Here is a 26,804-nt window from a genome sequence, read left to right on the forward strand (position 1 = left end):
GACATCCTGTTTAGGGCTGAGTATTCCAAGGTCTCTTAAATATTTGCATACATAATGTGTATCTGTGGGTTTCTATATTTGTTCCCATTTGCTCCAGGGGAGAGCATCTCTGATGATGGCTGAACATGACACTGATATATAATAGAATATTTGGGGGAGTCATTTTATTGCTATGTTTTGTTGTTATTTGTTTTTAGACCAGTAGTATCCAAGTCCCTAGGATATCAGGACTCTGGTTCTTGTTTACTCAAGCAATGTCAGGTATGCTTTAGAATTTATGCAGTGGGCCCTAAGCTCAATCAGATATTGATTGGTTACTCCCACAATCTTTGTACTACCATTGCCCTAGCATATCATACAGGGAGGGCATCACTGTAGATCAAATGGGGGTTGTGGTTGGCTTGGTGTTGTTGTTTCTCTTTTAGTACTGTGCAAAATACCTTCCTGTACCAAAGATGCTAGCCATAGAGTAAAAAATCTATGTAGGCACCAGCTGAACTTCTCCATGTTCAATGAGTTGTGTAGGTGTTGTCTTCAGCAATGGGGCCTTTCTGTCAATTTGTGGAGAGCAATCTGTAGTCCCATGGAAATCCCCAAACAATCCAGGCTGTTGCCAAGACTATAGGTTGCTTTCTATAAACTGAAGCTGATTTTCTAGAAGCATGAGAAAGTGAATCTCTGTATAATTTAAGACACCAGAGCATCTCTGATGATGGCTGAACAAGACACTGATATATAATAGAATATTTGGTATCTGTTATTTTACATTATAAACTGAGCAAAACAATATATTTCTTAACATTAATCAGAAATTAATGAGATACATCCTCAATTTTATCTCTAGGACAGTGATAAAGAGACATCTGAAAAGTTTTTGCACCCCTATAAGCCTATCTGTTGATACAGCAACCCTAATCAGACCAAATCAAACCAAATTAGAAAACATCCTGATTTAATAGGTAAAGCATTCCTGGGTAGTCTTCCAGCCCCCAGAGAGAAATTGAGAAAGAGAGACCAAAAGACAACGTGTATGTTTCTGGGAGGCAGTTTAAATGTCCCATGGGAGTGGTATTGAGCATCTCTGGGGGAGGATCCATGTTTGGTGGGACTTTTGGGGGGGCAGGGTCTGAGCAGAGAGGTGGGGCTTCCACCAGAACATTCCAGACTCTTTGGGATATGGGTGCCAGGGAGTGAGGGCTGAGGTGGAGTTTCCACCAGAATAACTTCGAAGATAATCTAAATGGATAATTCAATACTCTTGTTGACCACAGTTATTTAACATTGTAGCTACACATAATATTTAACTTTCAACTGATTAATTAAGGCATTCTAATTATACTTTTAATGATATCGCTGGGGAGAGCACTTTTGAAAATTAAAAGGAATGAGGTAAACAATTTTTCTGACTCTGCTATTTCACTGTTTTCATTACTCTTTTTGTCCATGTCATATTCAAGTGATGTAGGCAAGGCTTCTGGCAGCAATATTGTTTCAACGCATGTGGAAATTTAAAATAATTTTGTCATCATAATTTAAATTTAAATGTAAAATTTTGTCACAAAATGGTATTCTTAAATATTCTCAATTGTGGTGGAATTAACTTTCCATAGCACTTTCCTATTGTTATTTTCATTCACAATCATCATTAATTTTATCAAAAACATTTGTTAGATTTTATGTCTACTCAGATTTGAAACATGCATGTATGCATAATGTAGGTTTTAGCAATTAGTATACATAAAGCTTTCTGAAAGGTTGCTTTTTAAAATTCATTAGACCAGAAATTGTGATTTTTCTGACACTTTCTGTGAATTTGCTCCTTTGCTATATTTTAATTCATTGAAACCATTTGTGTCATAGTGATAAAAGTGAGTACTGAGTGCACAAGAGAGAACTATGTACTTTGCAAACCCATAAAGCAAAGAGCGACAGTTAAGGTGACACACTCCCTGTTTTCTGGTGATCTTGGTAGCTACTATTTCTTATTTGTACTCTCAGAAATGCTAAGAAAAGTCATTTTCCCTGAGCTGCGCTCGTTCCATTCCTGTTAGCTTCAGTGGAAGGGACAAATGAACAGCTAGATCACTCCCAACTCCCATTCATAAGAATTTTGGGCAAACTGAAAGTCACTATTGGGTCAATTTTGACTCAATCATCCAAACTTCACCCTCCCAAGAACAAGGTATCTTTTTAAAAATAACTTTAAAAAATTTTGACGTGTTCATACATGGAATGAACATTTTTCCTGCTCACTCCCTTTACCCTATTTGTTCCCCTCCGTTCTGTGGAAACCCTTTTCTTCCCATGGCTCTTCCCACTTTTACACTTTTTATGTTTATAACCCACTGAGTTTAAATCCCAGTGCAAATAAAAATTTGGGGCCTCATTGTTTGAAACTATATAAAATTTTATGAGCTCCAAGCATTATCACAAGACATGTACTATGTAGCTTTCCCTGCCTATAGTCTTTAATTCTCAGAATTTTCTGCAAAAATCCTGTATTAATAGCCATATTACAGCATATAATTTACAGAAAAAAATCACAAAAAGGCATAGATTCATGACTTTTGTTCTTCTCTCTGGCATCTTCAAACACTTTTCCTCTTCTTCACTGGAGATGTTAGTTATTTTACTGTGTCTGAGAGAGAAAAACAGACAGGAAACAATTTTAGAGAGGATAGATTGTTGTTGACTGTGGTTTAAGTGGTTGCAATTTGTTGTGGCAGAAAAGAATGCCAGGAGGTGCACATGGCATGTGACAGCTGGTTACACTGGGTCTACACTCACAAGCAGATTATACACAGAAAGTGAATGTGGGCTACAAACACGCCTAGGAGTGAGGCTGTACTTAGTGTCTACAACCTTCTGACACAATGCCACCAGCTAGGGAACCAATTGTTCAAACATAGGAATTCATTCAGATTCAAACTGCAAGGGTATGCTGTCCTCACAAACTAAGTAAATTATTCTTTCTCTCATTTTAACAATAATCCAAACTTCCCAGAGATGTTTATTATATTTAGTTCTATATGCCTCAACTCTCTTAAATTATTCTTTTATCCTTCTATCAACAAAATAGCTACTTTCACAGTCACTAATGGCGTCAAAGTTTATTGCTGGTGGCCATGGCCATGTCAGACGAATGTCAGGTGGCAATTGAAGCTCAGTTGTCAGCCCACCAGAAAAAAAACTCTCTGATGGGTGTATCTCGTTTAAGCAAGGCTTACAAGAATACCTACTCAAGAATGCCTTTTGCTTCTGCTGTGCCTTCACATGTTACTGCTACAATATTTTCTCTGGTATTTTATATGACGTATATGGATATAGGGAGTTCTCCCACTGCCTATTTTATAGTATGTTTATCCTATGGAAACATCCCAATCTACTGGGCATTTGTATCCGTGGATTGTCAGGAAGATCCTATATAATTATGACACAGGATTTAGATGAATAAAATAAATACTAGGATATGTTTCATAGCTAAGACCTATTGTCCTACTAGGCTTGTGAGTCACATATAGGAGCTTCTTTAGATCACAGCTCAGAACTATGATTTAGGAAAACATTTGTGTCCAGGAGCTAGTATAGCTTAAATTCCTTTAATTTTATTTTGAGAACCAGTAGCTGATATAAAGCTTCAAAAGAGCTTTAGATTAGACCAGATGCCTTGTTAATGGTTTTTTAGATAAGCATTCCCTATCTTAGTTCACAAGAACACACAGCTGTACTATCTGGCTAGGTTATAAATACAAAAACACCCCAGTTATTGATAGTTGGCAAATGACTAATTATTTTCACTCATTGTTGACCTCAAATTGTGAAAACTAATTCTGACTAATTAAGGCTTCAAAAAATAATTTGACTCTGTAGCTTCAAATGAGGGCTGCAGGTGTTCTTGGATAATCAGAAGTTATACATAGGACAGAAAATACACTTTAAGTTTTAGATGATATGGCCATAATATCACAAAAACTGCCTGGCTACGCTGATATTACAAGATATACAGTAACCTAGCCTGAACAAGAGATTCTGTGACTCCCTTAGTTCTCTTTGCCCAAAACCCCAGCACCCTGTGCAAGGATCTCGGAATAAGATTACCTCTCAAAATAGATCATGAAGTAATTGATTCCTTCTTTATAAATGTAATTTATAGCCTGTTAATTAAAAGAATTGACTGTGATAATATGCTCCTTGCTTGCTCATGACAGGCTACTTAGACATATTGCATAAGAGTTGTTAGGATGTCTCTGTTTTTAGTCATGTCTATATCTAGGAATGCAACTTTTTATGACTCATATTGCCTGAAAGAGTTGTTGGGATATGTAAGCTGTAAAAAGACATGAGAGTACAGAGCAACAAGAGAGAACAACATGAAAGAATAAACAAAAAACAACCATTCTGAGCATATGTGGGTATTTTTTTTCTTAAAACCCCTCAGATGGAAAAGTCATAGCTTTGCCATGTTGTGCATTTCTCTTTGATCCCTGAATGCTGCCTTAGAGGTTGGACCTTTGAGACAGCATTAGTTTACAATTTTAATGTGACTCCCAACTTCATTTCTTTTGTTGAGCAGTAGTTGGTAGGCTTGTTCACTCTGATTTTGAAGAACTTTTTTTTTCTTATTTCCAGGAACACATTCAAGTGGTTCTTGCTTGAAGTTATGAATCCTTGCGTTGAAATTCCTTTCATGGTTCTTCACAATGTTCTTCCCTGAACACTTAAGAGCCTTAGGCTCCATCTTAGATATCTTTTATACAAACTTCTTTCCATGAGTGAACATCCAATTTCATGAATGAGGAAACTTGGATAATAAAAAGTCACTAACTTAAATCTCCAACCAGGACCTCTCTTCTGAATTTTTATTGTCACGATTAATTAGTTTACCAAAGTGTGGTTTTTCTCAGTTGATTCATAATAGTATCTATAATTTTTCTTTCAACTTAATCAATATTAATATCATTCTTGTTATAATCTGATTTCCTGACAGCATTACTCAAAATAGCAAGTAAAACATTAAATGAATGTAGAAGTTGAAACAGCTTGTATTATTGTGTACCTGATCTAAAAGGAAAACTTTTAGGTACTCTTGATTAAAAATAATGAACTATCCTACATTTATAATAGAATAGTGTTGACATTAACCAGCAGTAAAAGTGAAACATAATGAAGTATTTTAAAAAGGGCTAGGTGTTAGATACAATGAATAAAGTTCTAAGTGTTTAGCTAAATATGGTCCCAGTGAATTGTTGGTGCCCAATAGAAGAGAGAAGCAGCAGTGTTGCTGATGAAAATTTATGTTGTAAGAGATGGAAGATAGAAATCAAATAGAGCTTAACAGTTTATTACTTTGTTCTTTATTTTTCCCTTACAAAATGTAAACAAAAACAAAACAAAACAAAAAAACAACAAAAATGATAGTTGTGCATTTTGGGTAATCTGGAGGTGATTTAAAGCACATAGAAAATTGCATACAGGATATATGCAAACTTGATGCTGTTTTATAGAAGAGCTAAGCAAATCCAGCTGTTGATATCCACAGCGGGGGGGTGGAGGGGGTGGGCGGGAGTCCTAAGAACAAGCCACAACCAAAGGATGGCTGACCCAATCTTTGTTTTTTCCCAAGGTGAATTTCAGGTCATGTTGGGGAGACAGATGAGCAAGTATATATGGAGTTATAGAGAACCTCGCTATCTCTCAGCAAGTAAATGTAAGAAAATAGCTGGGTCATATCATCCTCCAGAGTTCCTGCTCCTCTAACCAGGCCCTGCTGGCAAAGACCAGCCTCAACCTGATTTACCACTGGGCCTAATGCCCTGTGTTTTCCCCATTATAGGTTTGCCAAAGTCTTTTACTTATTCATTATTTTCTCATGCTGGAGACATATGCTGGTATGTAGCAGATTCAGTTTTCTACCCATCTTCTTGTTAGAGGGATATAGAATGTTTCATCTTTGAACAGAATTTTAGGTACATCAGCAGGCTGTAGAGTAACCTAAATCCTAATAATAGAGCACCTCATTAGGAATCTGTCACCTGGCTCTGTGAGTTACCAGAAAATGGAACCACGGTGATACTGTTTCTGCTTTGCATATATCTATATGTAAGTAGATATAGATAGATAGATAAATAGATGATAGATAGATAGATAGATTGATTGATAGATAGATGTAATGATGTTAACGTATTTGGCCTTATTGTGTCCTTTCATTAATGTAAAAAGAAGTATGGTAGAAGAATAGAGTCATCAAACACATGTTGTAGTAACTGCATAATAGAATGCATGATTTCGTAAGAGATAGTAGACTTGTGAAAACTGGTCAATAAATACAATAAAATATTATATAGCAGTTAGAAATAATGTATCAAATAAGTACAAAACTATCTGTGTAGATCTTAAAATGTAAGGTTTCTGATGAGAGTAGGTAATAATGTAGACAATAATATTCAAGAATAAATACAAATGACAGGAGTAAGATAATAGAGATACTCAGTAATGATTAAATGACATGACTAGAAAGGGAAGACTACACTGTTTCTCATAAAATGTACATCAATTTTGAGTTGAATCAACTCTGTTCTGTCTTTGAAGTTTAAAAACCAGTCAATAGTAGTTGTAATAATGAGTATCCAGTGGTTGCTCTCTATGGTCAGAGCTTAAAGCAGGAAACAAATCCTACCGATTGGCAGCTTTCTCTATTTCAGAGGTCTCTTTAGGTGAACAAAACACATTTCAAGTATTATACTGACTAACCAGTTCTTCTTGTTCCATTTATACACAAGTCAATGGGTTAAAGTTCTTAGACATTAGATATTTACATTTATAAATCCAATTACCACTATGCCATTAATCTCATGGGACTTTGCAGTCTCCTTTTGAGAGCTTTAAACACAGCATGCTGTTCTACCTGTTACATCAGACAGCTGTTTACCTAAAAGTCCAACTAACAGAAGATACACAGAGAGATTACACTCTGATTGCCCTTTCTAAAGGAGCTATCTTTAGATAAGTTCAGGCAAAATTTCTCTCTTGGACTATAAAGCAAATTTACTTTTAGTGAATGGCTATAATATGTTTAATTAATACAAATTCAATTTGTTTCAATACAACCCATTGGTTAGAATAAACAGCAATACACTCAAGGATCTGACAAGATTGGATTCATGTTTTATCTGGGGAAAGCTTGATTTCAGTGCTCTTATGAGACTAAATTGAAGTTCAGAAAGTGGAATTTTTAAGTTGTTTGGATTGGTTTGAAGTTGGACAAGCATATCTAACTTATTAGTTTTAGTGTCTTCAGCTTTAAACAAGATACAGTAAGAGGGAATGAGTGAATATGAAGGTGAGGAAAGAGGGGGTTCTGATGGATGATAGTTCAAGTAAAAAATATATTTATAAAAGAGATAAAGCCTGTCTGGCAGCATTTTTTGACTCATAAGGTAGAAAATGTATGTGTAAGATTTGGATTTTGTAAGTTGAAATAATATCTACATACAAAACCTAAATTTATGTATACAAATATTTAATAATACTATCTACAATACCTATATTAGTGTTAGTGCCCAGAATCTTACAGTAAAACAAAATAAACACTTTGAAAAGCAACACAGATATTTACAAAACAATTTGATACATAGCCAATTAATGACAACTGAATAATGTACAAGACAATGCATTTCTGTCTCAATGTAGGAAATATATGTGGGTAAAAAGCAGGAATTACAGGCCTTATTCATTTTATATTTTGCCTGTGACTTTTGAATGTCTTAAAATATAAGTTTTGTATAATCTTCTGTAAGACATGAAAGGTCAAGGAATATATGAGACAAAGTTGTATGGTTTCCTTCAAAAAAAAATCAATGCTGGGATCTTAAAAAAAAAAAAAGATTTGTAAACATTGACTTCCTTGTGCTATAGAAATAGTATTTATGTCTGTCATCACCTTGTCAAAATGGATCTCCCATGTTAAAGGCATATGATCCCTCAGTATGTCTCTAATGGAAACAAAAGTTCCTTAAGCCTTGTCTAGCGACATAGAGTATAGATCTATCTTTGTTTCTTCATTTTCATTCCATCTATCTACTTTTTCTTATAAAATTTATGAAATAAAAATATATTCCTACATAGTTGTCTTTCCAATGTAGCTACTAAAGACTACAGTATTTAAAAATATAAGTCATTAATGATGCAAAAAAAATCCTTAAGGTATATGGCACATACTGGCATGTATATACTTATCTATACATGGACTAAGCATTTTATACATAAACTGCTCTTTCCGAACATTATATGAACCAATGGAGAAATCTCAAGCCTGTTTATAAGATCAGAAATGCTGAATATGTGCGTGGGCACGAGCTTCTGCAAAGAGAAACAATTTATTGAGAGGAGGAATAGAATCCCCAATGAGAAAACAAGTTTCTTAGCAAAAGCTATATGGAGCCATGGGGAGAGAAATGGTTTTAAAATACAATGAATAAGAAAGAGTGCCTTGGCATCTGAAGGAACATAGGTAAGAAATTTCAACATAGACTATGAAAAACAAAAATATCCTCATTCAAACAGATTTGGAACTATGTGTTTTTTGTGGTTGTTTAGAATTTGCTTTTCTCTTTATTCTCATGTTGTTCTCTCAAAGTTTTGAAGAATACACAAATGTTGAATAAATCCACCATTTACTTAAAGACTAATTTATATTAATATAACTATTCCAGTTCTAGAGTACTATGGTTCGAATTAGAAGGGAAATGTCTATTTACTTTGGAATTTGGGATGATTTTTATTACCTGTGAACCAAGAATTTAAAGGGAGAAGTTGGTTATATTGTTGCTTTTGAATTACTTCCAATAACTGAGTCAAAAATCAATCTTCTTAGGAGAAGCCATATGTAGAGAAAAGACAAGCTCCCATCTTCCCATGGAAACTCTGTGTTCTTGTATTCTGAAGAATCAAGTCTAGACTATACTATGTTGCTTTGCTTAAAAGAACAATCAATCATCCTTTGAGCCATACTGCATTAAGCTGAGGTCTTGTATTCTGAAGAATCAAGTCTAGACTATACTATGTTGTTTTGCTTAAAAGAACAATCAATCATCCTTTGAGCTATACTGCATTAAGTTGAGGTCATCATGGCTTAAAGTTCCAATGTATTGTGACTAATCATATTGTCAATTTGACTACATCTAGGCAACTAAAGCTTAATTTCTGATCACTCTTGTGAAGGATATTCATATTATTTGAAGTAGGAAGACACACCCAATACATGGGTGCCAAGTTCATCTATGTTGCTGTTGGGGTATTTCCTTATTGATATTAAAACCTACTCATTTAGTATTTTAATTCAGACTGAAGATCAGCAGTTCACTTCTGGGTTCTTCCAGGCCATCAGGGCCAGCTTTGGATGCTGAGACATCCACCAAACTCACAGACTGAGCAACTACTTGATTCTCTCCAGTACAACACAGTCATTGTTGGAGCACCTGGACTGCATCTTGCAAGCCAGTCTCATAAATCCCCTTTTAATCTCTCTTCCTCCTTTCTGTGTGTCTCTCTTTTTCTCTCTCTTTCTCTCTGTCCCTGTCTGTCTTTCTCCTTCTCTCTGTGTGTGTTTGTATGTGTGTTATATCAGTACTGTTCCTTTCAAGACACCTCACTCATCTCCCTACACATTGGGAGAGATATCTTATTTACATTTTCAGTTGTTGACATGAGAAAAGAAAACTTTAATTTTTTTTTGTACTTACGTTATGAAGAAAGGCATTTATTACAGTAAACTTAATTTTATTCTTTACCAAGAATATAATTTTTCTAGTTTCCGTATGAGTAAGCAGTAAAAAAACAAAATAATATATAATCCATTCATTGAAAGTTAGAAAATTGCAAATTTGAATTCCATTCACTATAATTCCATTCACTATTATATCCTGTGTAAGTATAGTCTTTGTTTAATTTTCTGCCAGGTCAGATGGAAAATTCATTTTTATATTTGTGAGCTGTTACTTCTGAACCAAATTCTTTCTATACATGTGAAGCTAAATGTTAATACCATGCTTTCTATTCTTGTAATTCACAAACCATGATAGCGTCCAACAACAAAGGTGCTTCTCACAAACTCTCCAATTTAGTGGAAGTCTCCTTGTTCAGTTTCTTTTATTGATCATTTCCAGTATCAGTATTGACTATTTTTATTGCTAGACCATTGACTTCAATTCATCTAACCATATAATTCAGTTAAAATTGTGTTCTTTGTCTAGCCCCTTTTCAAGTTTTATATCTTTCATCACATATTCATGAATATAACTTCATAGTACTTCACTGCAGCTTTTCATGCAATATGTTCCTGTGAGAGTCACAGTGAAGGGAGTCACTCAGAGTTTTATTCTCTTTCTGCCTTGTGACTTGTGATGTTTTGCCAATGGCCTTGTGTGGCATGCTGTGTTTTCATCAGAGACCTAGGAATATAATAATGCCATAGCCTACATTTCTCTCATGATCTGTACTTTATCATATCTTACCCAAAAACATGTGTTTTAAATCCTTTACTGCCTTGGGGTCTAAATGATTTGGAAATATGTCTTTGAGTGTCTATATACACAGTAAAATTCTTGAAAAAAATAAGTTAAACTACATTGTTCCTTGAAAATATGGCAAAAGCTATTTGTCTATTCTTTGGAATAAACTAAAAAATTAAATTATCATGTTGAATCTTAAATTTTCTATTGTATTTTATTTACTTATGATGTGTGTCAATATGTATGTATCTCTGTGTGAGTAAAGCATACAGCAATGTATAACTGGAAGTCAGAGAACAACTCTCATTGTTCAAAATTGTTGCCTCATTCCACCAAGTGAGTCCTGGGGATACAACTCAGGTCATCATGGTTGGGTAAGCACCTCTATTCACTAAGTCAAGTTCATGATGGTTAATCTTGAAAGTCAACTTTGAAGGATTTAGAGTCACAGCAGACATACCTTTGTCTGATAACACATTCTAGAGATGTTATTGAGGTAGAAATTCTCATCCTGAATACGGGTGTTTAGAGTCCCACCATGAATGGAAAAAAATAAAGCAAGCTGAGAACCTTACCCAGTTAGGAACCAGAGCTCCTGCCGGTTCTTACTAACCATCACGTCTTCACAACACTGGGCTGTATCTGCAAACCACCAGCCAAGAGTAAGCCTCCCCACCCTATCTAGCTGTTGTCAGGCATTTGCTCACAACAACAACAAAAGTGACTAGTGCACTTGTAAATGCAAGCTGAGTTCAAAGTGACTCTTTCCACTGGGCTTTGTGGCACTGCTTCCTTTGGAATGCATGAGGCACAGTAGTGTGAAGATAAAAATGCTTCATAATGCTTTTGGGAATATATGTCTTCATAATTTGAACATTTGGAAACAATGATACTGGTTGAATTAAAAAAAACAATATTTAAAAAATAAAAAGTCCCAGGAGTATCCTTGGCAAGAAGGTAACACCATTAATCTTATTGAATTGATTTCTTGGCTCATGCTGTCTCCACCACTGATATGTGTCTGCAATTGTCCTTAATACAGTTCCTCATGTTGTGGTAACCTCCAATCATAAAATTATTTCATTGCTACTTAATAACTGTAAATTTGCTGCTGTTATGAATTGTAATGTAAATATCTGATATACAATCCCCTATGTGGTCATGAGAACCACTGGCTTAAGACTAACGACTAGAACATCTTGAAGAACCATCTGGAATTTCCCAGTGAATATGTCACACAGTTATGAGAGTTAAGCGAAACCTCAAAATGTTTATGACTACCTTTTTTAAAATTTTATAATTAATTTGACTACCTTTTGTAAATCACTTTTAATTCTCTTAAATGCAGATATTATGTGTATGTGTGCATGCATTCCTGCATGTTTTTGTTTGTGGTGTGTGTGTGTGTGTATGTGTGTGTTGTGTGTGTGTGTGAAAGTGAGGGAGGAAGAGGGAGGGGGAGAGAGAGAAAAAGAGAGAGAGGGAGAGAGGGAGAGAGAGAGAGAGACAGAGAGAGAGAGAGAGAGAGAGAGAGAGAGAGAGAGAGAGAGAGAGAGACAGAGAGAGACAGAGAGAGAATGCATGTTTGTGCATTCCTCTCTATGGGTCTAGTCACACACATGCTGTGGTGTTCATAGAGATCAGAGGACAATATGTAGATGCTGATCTGTTTACTGCTATAGAAGTGGTACCTGGGAGAATGGAGCTGACATATGAGGCAGACTAAAGTCTCATGCAATAGCCGTCATTATTCAGAGCATCAGAACATTTATACTCTGAGAGTTAAGGGGAATCACATGAGTAAAGTGTACAATCACAAGGACAAGCTTCACATGACAAAAACATGTTTTTTTAGAGGCACATAAATAAATTACAATAGTCAGTTTTAATGAATAATCTGAAGTAACCTCACTCCTATTTCCTACACCTGGGATGTGTATGAAAGCATAATCTAAGAATAATTCTATATTTTTTTAAGAAACTGAGCTCATAAGACTCTTGTCTTTATTTCTTGGAGTTTTCTCACATGCTCTAAGAATTCTGCTAACAGGACTTCATTCTTGGATGGTGCTCCAAAATTGCTCCACTCCTTTCCACCTTGTTTCATATATAATTTCTGTCATTGTGTGAGTGTAGCTGCTCTGTAAGCTTCTGGTGACTTGTCACAGTTTTTCATTAACCTCTAGAGGCACACTGGGGCTGAAGATGATTTTGCTCCAGTACCTATCTTTTGCATGTGATCTGTGGCTCAGAAATTAGGTCATCAGTTTTGTATGGCAAGCTCATTGGCTAATTGAGCCATGTCCTAAGCATCAAGTCAGGTTTTGTTACAATATACTCATTAAAAATATATTTGATGCCTGCTCCATAATAAAGAATTTGCATATCACACTGAAAATCCAGTCACATTACAACTATACTCACTTACACAATGGCAAAGAGAATATATATAAAATAGGTGGAAAAGAGTGGACCAGTACCTAATGTTTATCTTCTGATCTCCATGAGTACTGCACCATGTGTGGGACCAGACCCACAGAGATGAGTGCACACACACACACACACACACACACACACACACACACACCAAGCAAACAAACAAACAAATAAAAAAAGCACACACACCCTATAACAGAATTCAAGAGAAACAAAAGCCTGGGGAGTTGGAAGTCTCAGGGAGTAAGCTACTGCCATGGTTTCCCTTAAAGGACACTGTCAAATTGCTTCCCAAATAACTATGTTTATGACCATAGAATGCTTCTGCTATCAGATTTGGTCATGTAAATCTCTTTTGCTCTGGACAACAATTTATGAAGACACATAAGTGCTCAGAGTAGTGAAAATACATGACTGTCAAATGCCTAGCCGTAAATGGGACATCTGCATCACCTGCTTCAATGCTTAAAGAATATCACAGAAAAAGAGGAAGAAAAATGTATTAGAACCAGAGAAATGGGGGCACTATGGAATATGACATAGCTATTGCATTCTTGAGCTCATAACATCCATACAATATCTGCACAACATTGGTCCCATAAATACCCTTGTTCAGAATCAGGAGAAAGGTCCTGGTGCCCTGATCCTCTTTAATATTGGTGTGCATTTAATGGTCAGTAAAGGAGGAAGAAACATTTTTTTGCATGGTCTGGTATGGTATATATACTCTAATAACTGAACCCTCATCCGTGCTCCTGCAATCAATAGGAATGAAATTCACTGGGTCAGAAACAAATAAACAAACAAAATGAACATAAAAGGTGTTAGATAGGTTGACAAAGGGAATTAATGAGTTTATGTGTGGAGGGCAAGAGAGGGTAATAGATGACTGTGATATAAATAAATTGTGGACATATATAAAATCCATTATTATGTGAAATTAGTTTACGCTAATAGAACAATAAGACATATTTAAACTACTTCTGCATATAATATCCACTGACATGGAATAAGGCATTCTATGTTGAGAATGCAGATTTATCATCATTTAATTTAAAATAGGGAAATTATCCTGGGTTATGTATGTGGCTTTAATGCAATTATGTGGATCACTAAAAAGTAGAAGAGGACAGAACAGTCAATAGTTGTGGCTGAAAAAGAGACAGGAAGTTCTGATCATAAGAGGAACTCGGGTCAAATTTGTTAAAGTGTAGCACCTGTCATTTGATAAGAGCTACTTATTTATTTGAAAGTAACAAAAGGAGAAAATTCAAAATGTAAGAGGTCCTCAAAGACTGTGTTTTAAAAGCAGTCCTGATGGAGATTGGAAACTGGTACATTAATGACCATAATCTCTCTTGCCATTTGTTGGTGATTATCCCAAGAACATTGATTCTATCTTCTTAATGTAAGTACCATTGATTCTATCTTCTTAATATAAGTACTTACCTTTAAACTTTCTATTCAAACTTAGGACAGAAAACTAGAGAGACACTGTGTAGGATAGCTGCACTAGAATGAGAAACAAGGTACTCAGAAGTCTAAGTGACAGTGGTGCTGAAATTTTAGTGACTAGAGAGGTTGTGTCATAGGCCAGAAAAGGTGCCCAATGGAACTATAAGTGCTGTTCACTACTTCAGAAGCCCAGGGTGGTCAATAAGTCAAAGAGGCCAGAGGAGACTGTGCTGGCAGCTAGTTACACTTGCCTGACTGTGTGCCGGGAGACCTGAGGACAAAGGTGGAGGAACCAAGATGAAACTAGGTTAATGGACTTTTCCAGATGCTCTTCAATAGCATGGAGAGTTAGAGCACAAGGAAGGGGACCAGACATAACCACACGTTGCTCCTGCAATGAAACTGAGGTCAAATACAAAGCAAGAAATAGAATGCTCCCCTGCTGCTCAGTTACTTGGCCAAACAAAGAGAGTCAGAGACCTATCAAACAGCTTATGTAGCTGCACAGAAACACCTCTCTCTTTCAAACTAAATTTTACCTCAACAATGACAAAAAAAAGTGATTCCAGGAATATAAAAATTTTAAGAAATGAAAGTCTTTTTTTAAATCATTTTCTACCTCTTAAATTTTATTCTAGGAACACACAAATTGTGTATTTTTGCTAAGAACACACTGACAAATAAATAATATGTGAAGTCTATGGCTTATTTTGTATTTAGTTAAAACATAAATTTCAACATGTAAATTTGAAATCAGATTTACAGATTGTCTTAACAAATGAAACCGGTACAAAGAAAGAAGAAAGAATTACAGAATAAGTTTAAGGCTGATTACAGAGAGGGTGGAAAAAATTGGAAATACAAAGCTCCTACCACAATTAGTTGACACCCACCTTGGAAGAGGGAACCTCAACTGAAGAATTGCCTAGGTCAGATAGTGTTGTGGCCATGTCTATGTGGCATTTTCATAATCCCTAATGAACACAAGGGGGACCAATCCAATATGGGCAGTGTCATCTCCATGTAGGTGAGCCAGGGTTGTGTAACAAGTGGAACTCAGAATGCCAGTACGGAGAATTCCTCATTGGTTTCTGCTTCAAGATGCTTTCTTAAGTTACCACCCTTGGCTTCCCATGATGATGGACTGTAACTTCAAAGCTAAAATAAACCCTTTGCTTTTGGTCATGATGTTTATCACAGAAACGTCAAGGAAACTAGAAATGCTAATATGAACTCTTAAAAAGCTAAGATTGAAAAATTAAAAGAATAATGAAAATATAGGCCACTATTTGTTTACATGACAAGCTATGTAGGGGCGGCAAGATACGCACGTTCAGTGGAAAGTAAATAAGTGAAATAATGTATGCACTTTCAGTAAGCTTTCTTTGTCAATGCAGCAGGTTTCAGCAGGAAAATTTCATAGTCGTGACATTTTTCTGATCCAAGATTTTAGCATCAATGCAGGCAAATAATAATTTTCAGAAATGGAGCAAATGAAAGAAACAAAGCGTATAATCATAGACTTCAGTGTGTCAGGATAAGACTGCAACATGTCAAGGAGTTAAAATTAATTATATAATGTAAATGGAATTATTCACACCTATTATCAAATAATAATAGGTAACTATTTTGAGATATTCCAATGTGCTAAAGTTTTGAAACAGAAAGAAAATCTGCTGTATTGTTACAGATTATATTATACTATTATTGTTACATTTTTTTTAAAGACAGACCTTCCTTTTTTTTGAATTGTACACTACTAAATTTTGTTTTGGAAGGAAGCATCTATAACTTTAATATGTATATAAACACACATACACACACACACACACACACACACACACACCTGTAGAAAGTTCAAGAATAATAGGTGAATAATGGAAAATAATGAGGAAAAATTGCTTATTTTTAAAAAATTGTATATGAGCCTATATAAAGTGTATTTATGGGTCATCCATGTGGAACATGGTGCTAGGCTGAGAGCAGGAGAGCCCAAATGTCCCTCTTTTCTCTGTCCACACCACACTGAGGATGCAGGTGTGCTTCACCATTCCCTAGATGCCTGCAGAGATACTAGGCATCTAAATTCTCATCAGTCTATTTGTGTTGGAAACATTATTTTTCATTGTTTATGTCACTTTCTCAGCCTAAGGAAAATGTCCTATAAGAGCAAAAGAAAGCGTTTGCATTTGGGTGGGTGGAGAAGTGAGGAGGAGCTGGGAGGAACTGGAGGAAGGAAAATAATAATCAGAATATATTGTACTAAAATACATACATATATTCAATAATGAAAAGAAATATTTGATCTTGAGTGAATTTTTTGTGTGAAAGAGATCATCCTTTATTCAATATAGGTAACATGAGGAAGACAAAGTGTGGCTAATTAGAAGCAAGTCATATACTCCAGCTTCTCCACGTCCTATATAAAAGGAGCCACAACACACCTTCCCAGTGAAGGGTTGACTGAGGCAGCACTTTGAAGTTTAATACTGGATGAAAAAGAGTGAAGAGAGATTGCCAGAAAGAGTGAATATTTCTCAGCCTGGTCCAAAAGTAGGGGTAACAGATAATTGCTCATTGTAGGCAGGCTTTTTATTTATTTTTTCTTTTGTCACTTTTTCTTCCAAAGATGTAACAGAACACCTGAAAACTGTAAAGGGAAATGTAGTCCACTTTACAGCAGTGGGCACAGCACTGAAAGAATGCTGATAACTAAAAAAAGCTCTCAGCTAAGAAAGGAAGAGATACCCAGCACAACGTATTCTCAGATATTGACACAAAGGTACAAAACACAGTGAAATGTAGAAATGTGAGATACTTGACTCCTCTGTGTGGAGATAATTTTCTTGGAAATGTCTCCAAAGATATTGAACTGCATGAAATTCTGAATAAATGTGAGAGAAGATGCATTTTTGAAAAAAATAAATGAATTCTAAAAAATCATAACTAAAATAATATAGAAAGCAAAGGGTAAACCCATTTATAGAAACAAATCTCATTTATGTATACAGTAGATTTTCAAAAAGAATTACTAAAGGATAGATTATAGAATGAGCTTTTCAAGGCCTACATTAAAATAACTGTTATAGGTAGCTTCACTAGTTTCAGTAGCCAAGTTTCAGAACCAATCTAAGTGTGAAATGATAGATGGATAGAAAAATCAAAATTTAAATATGCTGCAGACTAGTTTTAGGCTAGTTTTTTGTTTGTTGTTTTTCTTGTCAATTTAACACACTCTGGAGTTACTCACAAGGAAGAAATCGAGTTTCGAAAGTGCTACCACCAGATTGGCCTATAGGCAAAGCCTCTAAAGTATTTTCTTGATTGATGATTGATTTGCTATAGCTTAATGTAGATGGTGGTGTCACCACAGATTTCGTGGTTCTGGGTGCTATAAGAAAGCAAGCTGAGTAAGAATTAGTTTACGGAGCAAACCAGTAAGAATCCTTCCTCTGTGGTCTCTTCTTCAGTTCTTACCTCTAGGTTCCTGCCTTGAGTTCCTTCCCCGATTTCCTTTGATGGTGGACTACAACATGGAAAAAAAAGTTAATCTTGTTTCTATCTAAGTACATGTGCCAAAATGTTATATAGATATCTATAAGTGGTGATACATATTAGCTTGATCATGTTAAACATTATATGATGCTAGATATGTATATCAAAATATATTGCACAAATACATGCAATTCTATTGTTTATTGTGTTTTTATTATTATGGAAAAAAGAAAAAAATGGAGGAAACTGGAAAGATGGCTTGGTGGATAAGTATGTCTACTGCCATGCCTTCAGTGGGATTCGTGAAAGCATCACAGACAGCAGAGAAATGATCCATGTAAAGTAAAGACTGAAACTTGGGTCAGCACTGCTTTAGCTGATGCTGGGTCAGAAGCTTCTGGAGTCTGACCCAGCTTTATTTATTTATTTATTTTTGCACATGTAAACACAGTAAAACCTTGGGGAAAGTTTCCAAGTGACAATTGTCATGACAAAGCTTTAAGCATGGCTACATAGAGACTCCCTGGCAGAGTACATCTCTATAGCAAAATGTCTGTGACCTTTATTTAAGAATGGGTTCTGTTGACAGAGAAACAGTGCTCAGGATAAGGGTCTAAGGAGCAAGGGTGGTTTGCAATAAGCATAAGATGGGTTCTATTGACTGAGACTATTGCTCAGGATTATGGGGGATTCAATAAAGGCTGGCTCCACAGAACAGCAAAAGATCACCAGGTTGTTAGAACAACATCCACACCAGCCTTCCTGGTGAACAGGTGTCATTTTCTTCTTTTGAATAAAAAATGTTTGCATGAATCACAATTCTGGTATCCAGTGTTTTCTGTAAACTGTGCCCTCTACAACTCCTAAAATCCTGTGATCCATCTCTGAGTACCCTTGGTAGAAGAAGAGAACTGACTCTAGCAAGTTGTCATCTGAGTTCTCTATACACACTGTGGCACATGTGCACACATAAACACATGCACATACATGAATAAATACAAAATTTAATAGTGATGTAAGCTCTAAGAGGAAAACACTTCAAAAACATTTATTTCTGTTCATAGCAATGTCTTAAAAACACTTGATAAATATTTATTATCAATAATAACACATTACTGTGTAGTAGACTATGAAATTGAAAGACTGTGAAATGAGGAGACTATTTTTCCAATTTGAGTCATGTTGTCAGCAACACAAAGTTGAGTTTAAAAACCTCATATCTATTTTCCCCTGTTCAAATTGAATCTGAGTATTTCCAATCCCTTTCAAACTTTATATTGCTTGGACCAAAGAAAGGGACAAAAGTATAATATATTTTCCTATAAATTGCTCACATATCTTCAAGTAATATACTTTTGTTATTTCTTAATATTTCCACTTGGAAAAAATGTACAAGTAGCATTTTTTTTCAAAGGGAAATTATACTTTTCTTTTGTTGGAAAATTCACCTTCTGTTAGCAATTTAAATAGTGGATAATTTTAGATTTCAGATATGTTACAAGCAGGAAATAATATTTCAATTTTAGCATTTTCTTCAATATTATTGCATTGCCAGTGTTCAGTTGTATTTGATGTAGAAAAGTATAGTGGTTAAAAACTTAATGACATTGTGCAATGTAGCTTCCTTTATTACAGCATATTGTCAGGTGACACCCATTCCCATCCTCTTCCTGAAATGCCTATTTCATTTGACATGATATTACTTGTTTGTCTGTGCTGCTGTACACAGTAGTGCTTGCTTTTATTCTTATAGAATGATTTATATTTCACTGCCACATAACGATACTGATACCCTTTCTTCTAATCACTGGACATGTTTATATCATTCGTGAAAAAATGTTTCAAGTTTCTCAGTCATTTTCTTATCAGGTTCTTTGTGTTCTTGATACTGAGTAATAGGGATTTATTCTTAAATCTTAGATATTGGCTGGTGATCTAAAATGCAGTCTGCATTTTTTGCAGTATGTAGATTACCTCTAATTTTTAATGTCAACTGGTTTGCAAAGACTAAAAAGTTTGATGTAGTATAATTTGTGTATGTTTTTCTTGTGCTCTTTATCCATTTTTGTTTAAGCCCAAGGGATCAGCACTAGTACCAAGAATCTTTGTCCTTGTGCTTTCAGTTAATACGCAGTATCAGATCTTCTTGCAAGTAGCTGTTTAATCTACTTGCTACTTGTGTGTGTATTGTGTTGCATATGATAGATTTTAAGCTTTCTTTTCTCTTCCTTTCTTTGTTCCTTCCTTCCTTTTTTCCTTCCTTGCTTCCTTCCTTCCTTCCTTCTTCCCTTGTTTCCTTCTTTCCTTCCTTCTCTCATACAGATGGCCATGTTCCAGACACTACTTTATGAAGAAAGGAGTCTTCTCTTCTAGTGTAATATCTGGATCACTTGACTCCTTTATTCAATGGTCCCTCCAGGAGGAGAGGTAACACCCACATTTATGTCAAAAATCCTACCTAAACCACTTAATAGGTGTCCTACTTACTCCTATTAAGCATCCTTTGTCTCTTGCAAAAGTCCTTCACACTCTGTAACTTCCTAAGATGGACAGTTAGGAAATAATGCATGTAAGTTTTTTAGGGCCACATTTGAGTAAATTTTGGTTTCACCAAACTTTCTCCAATTTACGGTTCAGCAATGTGGGCAAGGCCATTTATTTAGAAATGACTTGACATTATATAGGCATATCATCTCTCTTTTAATGTCCATAGTAATGAAAAAATTAAAATTTTAAGTTTATTTTGACATTGCAGTTTTTCAAACTATTTTTTCACTTTACTTAACTAATTAAAATTTATCTCAAAAATCTTAAGTAATTGCACTTTCAAAAAATAATTATGTAAATGAGAAATTTGCTTTAATTTAAATTTTAAATTGTATTTCATGTCCTTAGTGCTGAGTATAACCTTATGACCATTAAGAAAGTAAGTGACAAGTCAAAATTAAATAGAAAACAAACAAACAAACAAACAAAAAACATTTTTGAGTGCCACGCTATTTCTATGGAGAAGTAAACAACCATCTGCTCATCCCAGTTACGAAACTACTGGCAGATCAGTGTAAAGATACCACCAAGAAGCAGATGCAGACACCCACAGCCAAGCACTGGGCCAAGTTCCCGGAGACCAGTTGAAGAGGAGGAGGAGAGACTATAGGAGCAAGGGGGCGGGGTCAAGATAATGACGGGAAAAACCACAGAAACAACTGACCTGAGCTCATGTAAGCTCAAGAACTCTAGACCTACAGCTTAGGAGCTTGCATGGGACCTACCTAGGCCCTCTGCATGTGGGTGATAGTTGTGCAGCTTGGTCTATTCGTGGGCCCCTAGCAGTGGGCCCAAGATCTGTCTCTGGTACATTAGCTGGCGTTTTTGAACCTATTCCCTTTCAGTACATTGTGAATATGTGTTTCTCTGATTGGTTGATAAATAAAGCCGTTTGGCCTATGGCAAGGCAGCTTAGAAGCAGGCGGGAAATTCAAAAGGAAAGGCAGGAAGAAGGCAAGGGGAGATGCCAGCCCGCCATCCAGTGAGCAACATGTAATGACACGCAGGTAAAGCCACAGAACATGTGGCAACATATAGATTAACAGAAATGGACTGAGTTTAAATGTAAGAGTCAGTGGTAGGCCTGAGCTAATGGCCAAGCAGTTATGTAGCATGAATCTTACAAGTTCTTATTAATAAAAACAAACCTGGAGCCAGGTATTGGGGCGAATGCTGGAAGATCAGAGAGACAGAACAGGCCACAGCTTCCTCACCTCGCCAGTTCCTCAGCTGATCCTGTTTCCTCAGATTGGAAGCCTCTGAGTCTTCATCCAAAATGAATCTCAGCTGAACTGCTTTTTGAAAGCCTGAAAGTTTAACCAGCTAGTTCCTGGTTTTCATGCCTTAAATACCTTTCTGCTTTCTGCCATCACTTCCTGGGATTAAAGTCGTGAGTCACCATGCCTGGCTGTTTCCAGTGTGGCTTTAAACTCACAGAGATCCAGATGGATCTCTGCCTCCCAACTGATAGGATTAAAGGCATGTGTGCCACCATTTTCTGGCCTCTATATCTAGTGGCTGTTCTGTTCTCTGACCCCTGATGAGTTTATTAGGGTGCACAATATTTTGGGGAACACAATATCACCACAGTTATAAATAATATTACGCCTCTGTGTGATTATTGTATAAGCAGGCCACGGAACAGCAGGGCCTACGCAGGAAAGAAGAAACTTCTAGCTATAATTCTCTATGGTGGGATGCCTCCTTCACTCTTGATGCAGTGGGGAGGAGCTTGGTCCTACCTCAACTTGGCATGCCACGCTTTGTTGACTCCCATGGGAGACCTTACCCTTTCTGAGGAGTGGATGAGGGAGAGGGAAGGAAGGAGGTGGGGGGAGGGAGTGGGATGAGAGGAAGGAGGGGAAATTGTAGTTGATATATAAAATAAATAAGAAAAATTTGAATAAAAAATAAATAGAGTTTGTTTTTAAAGGATACCACCAATGTCCAGTTTGTAAAACAGCAAGTTTCTTGGGGGTGGCCTGCAAGATCAGACAGCTATATTATCCAATGTCAGGACCACAAGGGTGTCAACTCACAAAAGCAAGACAACTGGATCTCACTCCACACATGTAGGCTGCTCCCTAATTTGTCCCTAGCCTGTCCTAGATGCTTGGCTGATCTGTCTCCTGGCAGGGAGCTTAATGGAAACCTCCTGCAGGAAGCTTTTTGAGAATACCTCTCAGCTGTTCTTATTGCTTTTATAGGCTCAAAGAAGGATAGGAATAGACCTCCTAAGGGTTCTAAGCTTTTGGCTTCCAGATTCTTAAGAAGCCTTCCTTTGGACCATCTCATGTCCTAAAGAGCTTCACAGCATGACAATGTGTCTGTCACCTCTTTTTAGAGCACACTTAGTATTAACATGCTTACCTCTAAGATGGAATGGACTACTTGGGAGAAAATTCCTAATACAAGAACACTCAAAGACAAAAATTAAGAAATGCTAAAAGAAATTAGTAAAGTCAAATGATATGAAGAGTGACCTATTCCCATAATAAAATTTATCAGATGCAATAGAACAAGTTCTCCTTTTGAAAAAGCATCAAAGCCTGAAAATCAAAGAAAATATATTTGTTTCAAAATTTTTTTTAAAAAGTACTAGATGCTGAAACCAATTTCTTGTAGTGATTCTAACCGCATCATTCTTAATAATTGAACATTATTGTTTGAGGCATTGTCTCTTTCTAGTTCTTCAAAGCAAATGGAATAATTAAACCATTCCAATTTGCTTAATTTCCAAGTTGAATATTCTTGACTAAGGAAAAGATGCATAAAAGACACATATATTTGCAAATTTACATAATTTCTAAGGGTATCTATTGATTTACCTGGTTATATTCCACTTTATAGCATTTAAACAGCGAATGCCAGTTCCAATTAGAGAACAATTCGCACTGATGGAAACATCAGAGCATCAGTAGGAAGCTTGGAAGTACATTGACTTGCTAATGAAGCAGTCAGTTTCCAACTGCCTGGATAGATAATGCAGCATTATTTAAGAGAGCAGCAGCTTTGGTGCATCTTGCAATATGGGTCACTAAGATTCTTGTGATTATGAAGCTGTGCTCATAAGGAAATGAGAATTGCACATATTTGCGGCTCATGGAAGCAGCTTCATTAACAGTCAGTCAACACCTGCTTACACAATTTCTCAAATATTACTTGTCAGCATCTGGAGAGAGATGCCATACAGTAACATGGAAGCAGAGACTGTCATATGAGTTTCTTACTCTAAGACACATTCTGACTGCTAGGAGATAATGCGCCTCTTCTCTAGTCAATTGCCGAAATCTACTTATCACTATTTTCTATCAGGACGTCATCATGTTTTCAAGGAACATTGCTTAAGGAAATTCCCTATATCTAAAGAAAGCAATCAAGATCTCCACTGGCACAAAGGCATTTATGCATTCCCCTTTTGGGGAACTGCAGTTTTCTAGAAGAATGAAAAGAAGAGAAGCAATTGTCAGTGTGAAAATTACACACTAAATGGTCAAGGGACACTTCATTCAACACAGACTCTTTGAAAACAAAAGGTGAAGAAGTTATAATAAATGGAGTGGGGTCATTGGTTCGTTTCCTGTCTGTGCCAATTGACTTTCTCCTATGAGAATCTACTTCCTCCCATCTTCATGATAGGAAATAACTCAACAGTTCGAGACAAAATACTCAGTATTGTATTAGTCTAATTCTCACACACACACACACAGAGATACTGTTTCTTTCAACATTTATATTTCCAGTAAATGGTTATCAGTCTTTGAGAAAGACATCTCTTGGATTTTAACTCTCCTATGAGGTAAGGGAAACATGCAGATGTTTCAAAAGGACAGAGAAAGAATTTGCAAGTATGAGTTTTCAAAAATAAATGCTCTAGGGAAAGAGCATTGAGGAGCCTGCTTTCTATAAGACACTTTATTTTCATAAAGCTCAGTCAGTCTGAGCTGACCATTAAGAAACTCTCAGGCACAACGCATATGGATATTTTTCATAGTCACCTTAAAAAGAGTCAGTTCTCCAAACTAGTACTATATCTTTTTTCTGCCCTTATATTTTTATCAAATGAAAAGCTACTCTTCTGGCCTCTAATAAAACCTCTGTTTCTCTTATACAGTCTCACATTTTTTTATGACAATACTTCATGATGTCAGTGTGATTTCATGCTAAATTCAGGTTTGAACTTACCTATGACTATGATGTAACTATGTAACATACAGACTTTCTGCTCACAAATGAGCCAGGAAGGAAAGACTGCAAGCTCTGGGGAATTACAAAAATTCTTCACCATAAAATTTGCAAAGAAAGACAATTGTATGTAGTTGAAAGTAATGGATATCTGTGCTACTTTAGTCTCTGAGGGATGGTATCAATTTGCTTTAATGTCAATTTTACAATACAGTATGTTTTCTCAATCCATGTATGCACACACACACACACACACACACACACACACACACACACACTAACCATTGTTCCATGTTTCTTTGCTGTACTTTTTTATTGTGCTATGTACTTTTTTACTATATTGAATATTAGCTCACAGGTATTCTTCATTTCATATTAGATGATGTACCTGCACAATGAACCTGCTATATATAAATTTTTAAAATTGTACCTAGGATGAATGTATACAATTTTCCTTAATATTATTCCAAAAAGAAAACAAAATTGGGACTAGTACCATACTATTTCCACTATATTGTATTTTACAAGTAATGTTGGCATGATTTAAAATATGTAGAATTATATAAAAATATATATGAAACTAGAAAGTGATGATACTACATTACTCACACAAGTCTGAAGGGAGGAAAATCAAAACAAGCATGTATTAAGTGTAAATTCTGATTTGTAACAAAGTAACACCTCTGAAAAACACATTGTTATCATGATAAAATTATTTCATCATTTCAGAATTTTTTTTACTTTCTTTTTATTTATTCTTTATCTTTTACATCGTGTATCTCAGTCCCATTCCTTTCTCCATCTCTCTGTATGTGCCCTCTGCCCTTGCAAACCCCACCCAATAAAGGAAAATAAAAATTAAAAGAAAAAAAGAAAAAACAAGGAAAAAATCAATCTCATCATGGAAGCTGTAGTGTGACACAGTGAATCACACAGTGAACCCTTTCATCCATATATCTTTACTTGCAAATGTTCATTGCAAAGAGTCATTGGTGTAGTTTGAGGCCTCTGGTTTCTGCTACACTCTCTATTTTGCCCCCTGCCCCCCCGCCCCGGACTGCTCTTGGATATTCTTTTGTTGCCCTCTGTGGTGGTTTGAAAGAAAATGACCCCCAAATGGAGTGGCACTATTAGGAGGTGTGGCCTTGTTGGAGGAAGTGTGTCACTGTGAGTACAAGTTTTGAGGTTTTATATACTCACTGTGTCAGTGTCCTGTTGCCTGTAAGATGTAGCACTCTGAGCTCCTGAACCATGTCTGCGTGCATGCTACCACGATTGCCACCATGATGATAAAGGACTGACCATCTGAAACTGTAAATGAGCCACCCCAATTAAATGTTTTCTTTAAAAGAGTTGTTGTGGTCATGGTGTCTCTTCACAGAAATAAAAACCATAACTGCTATGGAATGATCTGTCTGTACACTGAATATGTATTATTCTCATTAGTTAATAAAGGAGCTGATTGGCCTACAGCAAGGCAGGATAAAGTTAAGCAGAACAATCAAACTGGGGATACTGGGATAAAGAGGAACAGAGTGAGTCACTGGGAGATGCAGCAAGATAGGCATGCTGTACTGAGAAAAGGTACAAAATCATGTGGCAAAGCATAGATAAATATGGGTTAATTTCAGTGTAACATTAGCTAGTAACAAGCCTGAGCTATCACCTGAGCATTTGACATTAATGTTGCATCTCTGTGTCTGTTATTTCAGAGCAGGTGGTTGGGACAAGAAAACTCTGCCTATACCTAACTAAGACAGAAGATGATACCAGGGCCTGGCCATGACATTGTTTGGAGAAATATGGACTTTGGTACTTTGGGTTAGGAAAGCAGTGGAATGCTTTTAGCACCACTTAATGGACCATACTAGTAGAAGCATGGAAGATGGTGGTGCTGATGGTGACTTGATGAATTATCCATGGCTGAATCAAGAGGTTTCAGAAGAGCAGAATTTTAGTATGTTGCCTAGAGATTGTTCTTGTGATAATTTGAAGAAGTGAGTGGCTGCCTTTTGCCCTTATTGGAAGAGTTTGCCTGAGGCTAAAGTGAAGAGTTTTGAATTAATTCCATTGGCAGAGGAAATCTCAAAAGAGCCTAGTATAGACTCTGTTGTGTGTGGATGTTAATGGTAACTCTAATAACAATGTAGAATAAAGAGGAGCAAGCTGAGCAAGGAA

At 36.1% G+C, this 26,804-nt stretch overlaps 1 long non-coding RNA gene across 1 annotated transcript; it reads right to left on the reverse strand.

Annotated features, from left to right (window-relative positions):
• Nucleotides 1–2,464: 2,464 nt before the first annotated feature.
• LOC131919583 (uncharacterized) lies at nucleotides 2,465–21,279 on the reverse strand. The gene is made up of 3 exons (XR_009381301.1): nucleotides 21,167–21,279; nucleotides 17,877–17,925; nucleotides 2,465–2,638 (listed from the first exon to the last, which is right to left on the reverse strand). It is a non-coding gene; the product is annotated as an uncharacterized LOC131919583 (long non-coding RNA).
• Between the last annotated feature and the right edge of the window lie 5,525 nt (nucleotides 21,280–26,804).

Source organism: Peromyscus eremicus, chromosome 9, assembly GCF_949786415.1.
Source record: "Peromyscus eremicus chromosome 9, PerEre_H2_v1, whole genome shotgun sequence".
Classification (NCBI taxonomy): Eukaryota; Metazoa; Chordata; class Mammalia; order Rodentia; family Cricetidae; genus Peromyscus; species Peromyscus eremicus.